Source organism: Furipterus horrens, unplaced genomic scaffold (assembly GCF_987537825.1).
Source record: "Furipterus horrens unplaced genomic scaffold, mFurHor1.1.pri manual_scaffold_11, whole genome shotgun sequence".
Classification (NCBI taxonomy): Eukaryota; Metazoa; Chordata; class Mammalia; order Chiroptera; family Furipteridae; genus Furipterus; species Furipterus horrens.
In genome coordinates this window covers 16800359-16808800 of record NW_028327181.1, presented here as the reverse complement: position 1 = coordinate 16808800, position 8442 = coordinate 16800359, and positions in this window count along the sequence as shown.

Here is an 8442-nt window from a genome sequence, read left to right as displayed (position 1 = left end):
CTAAGATTGGGGGTTTATTTCAGTTTGGGTTTGTTATGCAGCCATAGATAACTGATACAACTCATTCAGGTGTCTGCTCAGATGTTACCTCCTCAGAGAACCCTTTCCTGCCCATCCTGGCTGAGACAGGGTGCTCCCAGCCCCCACAGCCAGCACGCTCCATCCTATTGTCTATCCTTCTGTGCAGGGCGTTCACCCCTCTCTGAAATCATGATTTATTCACTTACGTGTTTACTGTCCGTTTCCTCCACTGGGTAGCAGCTTCCATGAGAGCAGGGGTCATAATGGTTTGTTCTCTGCCTCCTGCCTAGTGCCTGTGTGGTGTCTGGCACAGGGAAGATGCTGCAAAATGTTGGCGGTGGAGAAATTGTGTGCCTTCCCCTTGCTGGTGTGGTACTTAAGGAAGCAGAGTGACAGGTGTCCAAAATCATGCCCTTTGGAGGAGAGGCCTGGCCAGGTGGCTAGGTTGTGTTTCAGGGGCAAGAGCCTCAAGGAGTCCAGGTTGAGCAGGAAGAAAAGGAAACTGCCATAATGTTTATAATCAGCAAGGGCTCAGATTCAGAGTAAGGAGGTCACTGGGCTTTCTGTCCTCCACATCTACTGCCAATGACCAGCAGCCCAGCCACGCCCTCATGAAGACTCACAGAGCTGAGAAACTAGGCAGTGTTGGGGACACTGAGCCGCTCCTTGGGGCCAAGGATTTCTAAGTCCCTAACAGAAAGCAGATCCTCTGAACCTGCTTCTTTCCAGCGTCAAAAAAAAAAAAAAAAAAGGTCTAGCCACAGCCTCAACTGAGGATAAAACGCACAGCCAAGTGCAAAGGAATCTACTCTCTGATGCCTCTTTGAACTACTGTTCCACATTCTATGGGAGCAGAGAGAACATCACCTCTGCTCCGGGCAGGCTGCTTTCAAGTCAGGCAGTCTGGTGTTGGAATTCTGGCTGCACTGCTAACTACCTGGCTGGGTGACTTTGGCCTGCTGCCAAACCTTCCTGAGCACCAGTTTCTGCGTCAATAAACAGTGGGCAGTGAAGACCTCACACCTAAGGTTTTGATAAAGACCCATGCTCAGCACAGTTTCAAGCACGTAGTTAAACTGATTGTAGTTCCGCTTATGAGTATTCCCTTACCCATCAGTGTATGGCGGGGGAGGGGGGGTTGGGTGGAGAACGACATTTTCAGTGACACACAGACCCTTCCTGGGGACTGGAGCCATATTTAGGAGTTGCCAGGCAGGGACTAGGGCTATGGTGGAAAACCCTTGGTCTGTATTAGAATGCCTGATTTTACTTGGATTGTTCTCTAAACAGATGAGAGGACTCCTCAGAGCATCCCCCAGCCCTCCTGAAAGCCCCCCTAGTATGGATAAGTCAATGGTTTGAAGTTAGAGCCCTGACAAGAATTTGAAAGGCTGGGGTTGGCAGTCCAGCTCTGGCATCAGTATGCTGTGTGACATGGAGCAAACTGCTTGACCTCTCTGGACTCTGGTGTCCTCATCTATAAAATGGGTCATTTATCCCTGACTTACCAAACCCATAGGGTTGTTGGGAGGATCAGATAACAATTCAGATGACAGGGTGCTTTGGAAAGCTGTTTGATGAATAAAGGAGATTTCTACCAAAACTGAAGACAATCAGTTGGAAATCTCTTAACTTGTGCTCAATTTTGCTGTGAACCTAAAATTAAATAAAGCCTATTTAAAGAAGAAAAAGAAAAAAAGGACCTCTGGATTCTCTAGTGAGACCCTCTAAAGCCTTAAGTCAGGCAATATAATATGGGTTCAAATGCTAGCTTGCAACTTACATGACTTTGGGCAAATGAGTTAACCTCTGCCAGAGGTTTGTTTTTTCTTCTGCCGAGAGAGGAACCCCCCAAGAAAGAGAAAGGCTGGGAAGATGCTGCTAGATATAAGATAGATGAGATCAAGAGAAGCCCACCAGCCTGGGCAACCAAGGAGGAGGGTTCCCAACCTGACTGTGAGAGGAGGTGGGGGCTACCTGTCCCTCTTTGCATCCCCCTCTCCTCCCTGCCTCTCAGCTCCACCCCAGGTAGATGGTGACTCAAGTCATTCTGCAGACTGGTCCCTCTGCCCCTGTTGCCATGGTGCTGCAGCACAGCCTGGCCAATCAGGAAGGAGATGGGTATCTGAGCCTCTGTTGCTAAAGCTGAGGCAGAATGCCTGGCCAATGGGAAGGGCAGCAGAGTGGAGCCACCATGGAAACTTCAGCCCTGAGGTTACAACCAGGGTTTTGTTGTTTGCAGGGGATAGGCTAGGTTTTCTGCATTCCTTTTCTTGCAAAGAGCATCTTGCAGCCCAGGGAGGACATTCAGGAGGCACAGCAGGGGTGCATGAAAAGAAGCATCTTTACAGAGTCCCCAAGGACCCAGGTTCACAGGGCACAGCTTCAGATGTCCCCTTCACGATTCTTCTCCCCAGACATTCAGCATCACTTGTGATGGTGATCTCTGTTCATCCTCACAATTCTACCCATCTGTTGTAAGAAATGGCTGGCGCTTGCAGAGAAAGCCCTACCCTCAGAGAAAATGAATGCGGCGCTCACCCCCAAATGGAACTCTTCCACCGTTTAGCTTTGTGGCTTTGCACAAACTGCTCTACCTCTTCTCCTACATGCAGGGTAGCACTGGAGGGTAGAGACAGGGTCAGATACAGGTAGTGCCTCTCTGTAAAATTCAAAGATGGAGCAAATGGGCTCTGTGGTTCCTTTCATATCTCACAGTCTAGACTTAATGATGTCTTAACCTTCAGTCTCTGGATAAAGTCGATCTACAAGGACTAAATTTCCAAGGGGGAGCCCAGTCAATAGTGCAAATGGACACAAAGAAGACTCAGGTTGCTTTGTGCCCTTGAAATGCCACACCAGCAGGCCCATCAATTTTAGAGCTGAGACCCAGACGGGTGAAGCAGTCCCTTCAAGGTCACACAGCTACATGGCTGCAGAGCCATGACTGGAAGCCCTAGATCCCAGGCGCCCCCCTCCAGCCGGCAACCTCCTTCTGTGAGCCTTCTCGCCCTCAGACATGCCCACACTCTCAACATCCCTTATTTTGCAAACACGGTATGATCATAACTGCAAGTGAAAGTGTGTCCCACCCCTTCCCAGCTCTCCCCTGGCTTTTACTCTGTTGCCTGGCAACAGTTCTATCTGGAAACCTAGGTGTCATCCTAGACAACTTCCTCGCCTTCATCCCTCCCACCAAACCCATTGCCCAGTCTTGTCCATTTCACCTCCTAAATGGCCCTCAAGTCATCCACTCCTCCCATCTTCTCACCACTTCCTCAGTCTGAAGTTCCATCTTGGACTTCCTGGGCAAACACATGGCTTCTCAGAGGCTTCCTGCTTTTACACTCGTTCATCCCATCCCCCGCTTCCATTTTTTATAACCACAGCCAGACAATCTTTTAAAAATACAAATCAGATCATGTCACCTGATACTTGCTTAGAACCTTTAAGGATAAAAACCAAAAACAAAGTTTATTACAATTTACGTTCAATATTACTGTGTATTGGTTTCAGGTGCACAGCACAATGGTCAGGCAATCATATACTTTACAAAGTGTTCCCCCAATATTTCCAGCGCCCACCTGGCACAATACATAGTTGTTACAGTGTTATTGACTGTATTCTCTATGCTGTACTTTACATCCCCATAACTTCTATAACTGCCAATCTGTACTTCTTAATCCCTTCACCTTTTCACCCAGTCCCTCCACCCCCGCCCCTCTGGCAGCCATCAGTCTGTTCTCTGTATCTATGAGTCTGTTAAATATCAAAAGTCTTAACAAGCCCAGGAGGCCCTGCATTGTCGTGCTGACACCCTCAACTTCATCTTGCCTTCGGGGGTGCTCTTTCCTCTCTAACTGGAACATTCTTCCTTACCCCTCAATCCATCCATTTACTCCAACTTATCCTTTAGGACTTGGTTCAATGGTCACTTTCTTGGGGAGTCTTTCCTGCCCTCCCTAAATAGGATCAAATCAACCTGTTTCAAGCTCTCTTGGCACTGTATGCCCCCTGTTATCTGTAGCACTTATGAGGGTGGCAGTTTTACACTTATTCATGTAATTATTTGATTCATATCTGTAAGCCTGTCCTCCTTGATGTAAGCTTTGTAAGGATAGTCACTTTGCCTTGTTCTCTGCCTGAAACATATGGATGAATGGATGGATGGCGGACAGACAGGCGTGTGCGCAGGTGTCTGTTTGGTGACAGGTGGGTATGCGGATACTCTCATGTTTCCCTGCTCACTTAGATCTAATCATAGCTCCCTCTGTTCTATGGCCAGCCAATCTTCCCTCTGTGTATTCAACATATATGAAGCATCTCTGACATGACAGGAATGTGCCCGCAGTGCCGTGGGAGCCCAAGGAAAGCGAGATTGCCATGCCCTTGAAACTTAGGTAATAATAATAGCTACTTCGAGTTAACACTCTAGTTGACCCTCGAACAACGTGGGGGTGAGAGGGCTGACATCCTGCACGTTTTACAACAGTTAGCCCTCCGCATACGTGAATTCCCAGCCCAAGCTGACCCTTGAACAATATGGGTTTTAACTGGGGGGCTCAAACAAACCGCAGTCAATTGAAAAAAATCCGCGTATAAGTGGACCCACACAGTTCACACCCATGTTGTCCAGGGGTCAGCTGTACTGTGTGCCAGAGACCAGTGTATGCTCGTTTCTGGGAGACTCCCCACCCTTTTTAGGTGTTGCCTCCTCTAAGAATTCTTTCCTGATCAGCCTATACCTGGTTTCCCATCCTCAGAAATGGCCCAGCACGTAAGTCTGGCCACTCTTGTGTCTCTCTTTGCTCATAAACTGCTGCATGTTATCCTTTCCCTGTGCATCTCTCACTCCACCAGACTCCAAGGAAGCTCCCAGGGACAGAGCTCAGATCTCATGGAAGGCCTACCCGTGAGCTGGGCATTGTACACACATGCTCCTTTTTGGCCTCACAGGACCCCAAGGGAGGTGCGGTGACTCCCATTTTAAAGAGAAGGAAATTGATTTGTCCAATGTCATACAGAGAATAAGTGGTGAGGCATGTTGAAATGAGGTTGAATCTAAGAGCAGAATCCTTAATGGGTACCTCGGGCCCCAATAGCTTATCCAACAATGCTGGATGCAGCCACTCCACCTGTACCTGAGCACTGCGGGGGAGGGGAGGGCTTCAGAGGAGAGCAGCTGGTCCATTGTTGAATACCTGCCCGTCAGAAACTTTATTCCCAACCAGCTGAAATGTGCCTGTCAGAAACTGCCATCCAGTAACCCCCATTCTGTCCCCTGGGTGCAACCAGAACAAGCATGTCCCCTCTTCCACATGGCAGCCTGTCAATAATTTATAGCAAGCTCTCATGTCTCCCTACATGCTACCCCTCCAGGGAGGGCTGCAACGGGGAGAGCACCAACCTGAACTAGAAAACCCAGGTTCTCATCTTGGCTCAGCCGCTGCCCACAGACCAACAAATTTCAAAAGAAAATAAGTAGGTGATTTGACAAACAAAGACATTTAAAAAAAACCTATCACCACCCCCCATCACCTTTGTTTCATAAAAGCAGGAGCATCCTGACCCACAAAAAGCAGGGCAGACAATCTGAGAATTAATTGAGCTTTATGAATACTCCCTACACTGTCCTGGTTTCTCTCATTCTGCTGTGGCCTGATGCAGACTGCGAGGAACTGGCCCAGGTCTATAGCCTGCAAGGACCTCTGCTCCAACCAATTAAAGAAAACACCATCAGCCAGAAAAACAAGAACAAAGCACTCTGCCATCAGGACACCGGAGTTACCCTGTTTTGGGGGGGAAGGGAGGGCTGAAAATGTCTGGCAGTGAGACAGCCACACTTAGGAAGTGAGACAGACTTCTCCATCGAGTCCCAGCTCTAGGTCCAGTTTTTATCTCACTTAGATGAGCGAAGGCTTCCCTACTCATGTTTCTGTGAGCTCCTTGTGGAAATAGCACAGCAGGCAGGGGCTGCCCTGGCCACGCTGTTGGCAAGAGGAACCTACTGGAAGTTAGGAGGGCTGTTCCAGCCCCATGGTTGGAGCCTGGTGAGAAAGGCTCGTTGGTCATGCACAGGCAGCAGGTTTTCTTAGGGCGTTTCTGTGCTTGACCTGAAGGGCTACCCTCCAACCCAAGGCCTTTCTCCCACTCATTCATTCCCTCGTTCATTTAATATTTATTGAATACTTCCTATGTGCAAACACTCTGCTAGCATTGGGAGTACAAAGCAGGGCAAAGAATGACTTGGTCTCTGTTCTCATGAAGCTTAGGGTCTATGAGAAAAGTCAGATATTAATCCAATTGGAAGAAATAGAGGCAACTTAGGACTATACTAAGTGAGAGGCCAAGAAAGCAGCTGGACAGACAGGTTGGAATTCAGAGGTCAGGTCAGGTCTAGAGATTTTAGGCTGAGATTCATAGGCACGCAGAGGGTAATTAGAATCATGGGACTGGGTAACAGGGGAATGAGATGCAGAAAAGAGGTCCAGGGGCCACAGACTGGGATCCTCTGATGGATGAAGACTGAACAGAGGTGTAGAGGCTGGCACGGGAGGGTGAGAAGAAGGCTCTCCAAGGGGTCACAGGACAGTCTGGCCTGGCCCAGCTCTATGCTGACCAACTTTATAGACTCAGGCATTTGTCAGATGAAGAAGTCAAAGCTCAGCCTTGCCTATCTCATTTCCAGGCCTTCAACAAATCAACTCGCACTGTATGGAATACAAAAATACAACAAGACATAGCCCAAAGGCCCACCACTGAGTAGAATCCAGGCTCTGCCACTTATTAGCTGTGTGACTTTTGGTGACCCCAGTCCTCAATTGCCTGTCTGTAAAAGGCAGCCAATAACACCCACCCTCGGGGGTCATTGTAAGCAAATTGCCTGGCACAGCCCCAAGCATGCAGGTGGTCAAATGCCAGCTTCTTTCTCCTTTAAGAGGATTTCTTCCCTGAATCAGAAGAGTCCAGGTGGCTCTACCCTTTCAGAAGAATTCAGTCCTGCTGCAGGCCAACTCCAGGGCTGCCAGCTCTGTGCCAACCCACCTCTCCCCTGCATGGCACATGGCTGCCTTTAAAGGAATCAGGAGACTGCAAAGAGGGACTAGGTCATCTGGCCAGAGCCAGGGGCACTGTAGGGGGCTGGCAGGAGGGAAGGAGGCATCAGCTTCCCGGGCTGACCACAGCTGCAGACCGGAGCCTTTCCCAGGCCACATTAACTTGGCTGGCAATGAGCAGTGGTGACCGCAGAGAAATGCTTCTGCAGAGAGCAAGCTGGAGCTAGAGCCAATGTGTTCAGCGGTGATGACAGCACCTGGCTCCATGTCTCCTAGGAGCAGCCCTGGCGGGGAGGCAGGAACTGTGGAGGAGGCAGCTGCTGGAGGGGAAGCTGGGGCAGGAGCCCTGATTCCACCTCATCTGGCTCTGTCACAACAACTAGGCTAATGGCTCCACTTCTCGGGCAAGTGTTTTTACCCAAGGGCTCTTCAACAATCCCACAAGGATGGTGAACATGTTCCTATTGAAAAGACGAGGAAGGAAACTGAGATGAGAGAAGAGAAGGCCTTGCTCAAGGTCACCCAGCCTTCCAGGCATTCCTCCTCTTGAAGGCATGTCAACCAGGCAGGACCCCTTAGGCAACCGGCAAGGTTCTGTGTGATTCAGTCTGTGCTTCCTTCTCCAGCTACACTGGCCTCCCTGGGTCCCACCAAGTGTCCCAGGGTCTTTGGAGCCAGGAGTTCCTAGCCTCTTTCCATCTCTGCCCTTTGCAACTCAGTCATCCATCAGAAATGCCCCAGAAGTCTCTTTGACCCCTAGACTAGGTTGGGGGCCGCATTTAATCTCTCACAGTAACCTCTTCTTGTTCTTTGCATTTTCACGATATTATTTTACAATCATAACAAGACCTGTGTAAATTTGTGTTTACAGTCCTTCTCCCTCATGTACCTGCACACAGATGGATGGTTCTTAATATACTTGTTAATGGGAGAACAGTGAATGAGCATATAAACCATAAATGACTCTCCCTCTTGTAGTGATGCACTAGTTGCAATTTTGCTGGGAAACAGGGAATTTATATAAAGGACCATCTCACTGAGAGTCTAAATCATAACACCTGACAGAAGCAGTGCCTTCTGATTAGATAGATGGATGCTGGCCGAGGAGCTGTGTGTGAAGAGATGCTGCTCAAGATGTGTGTGGTGGGAGGTGGATATGTGTAGGTCCCCAGACCAGGTTGGCTTCTCTTTGTCACCCCCTGATCTCAGACCTCAGCAGCGGCAGCCGATCTGTGGTTCCTGCATGAGACAGTGGTAATGGGAAGGTCCGACTTGCCTCCTGTCCTGCAAGGGGAAGTGTGCCCCGTTTCACTTCTGCTTTGAGGTGAGACGCATCCTGTGTGTCAGACCATCCCGGGACTGCTCC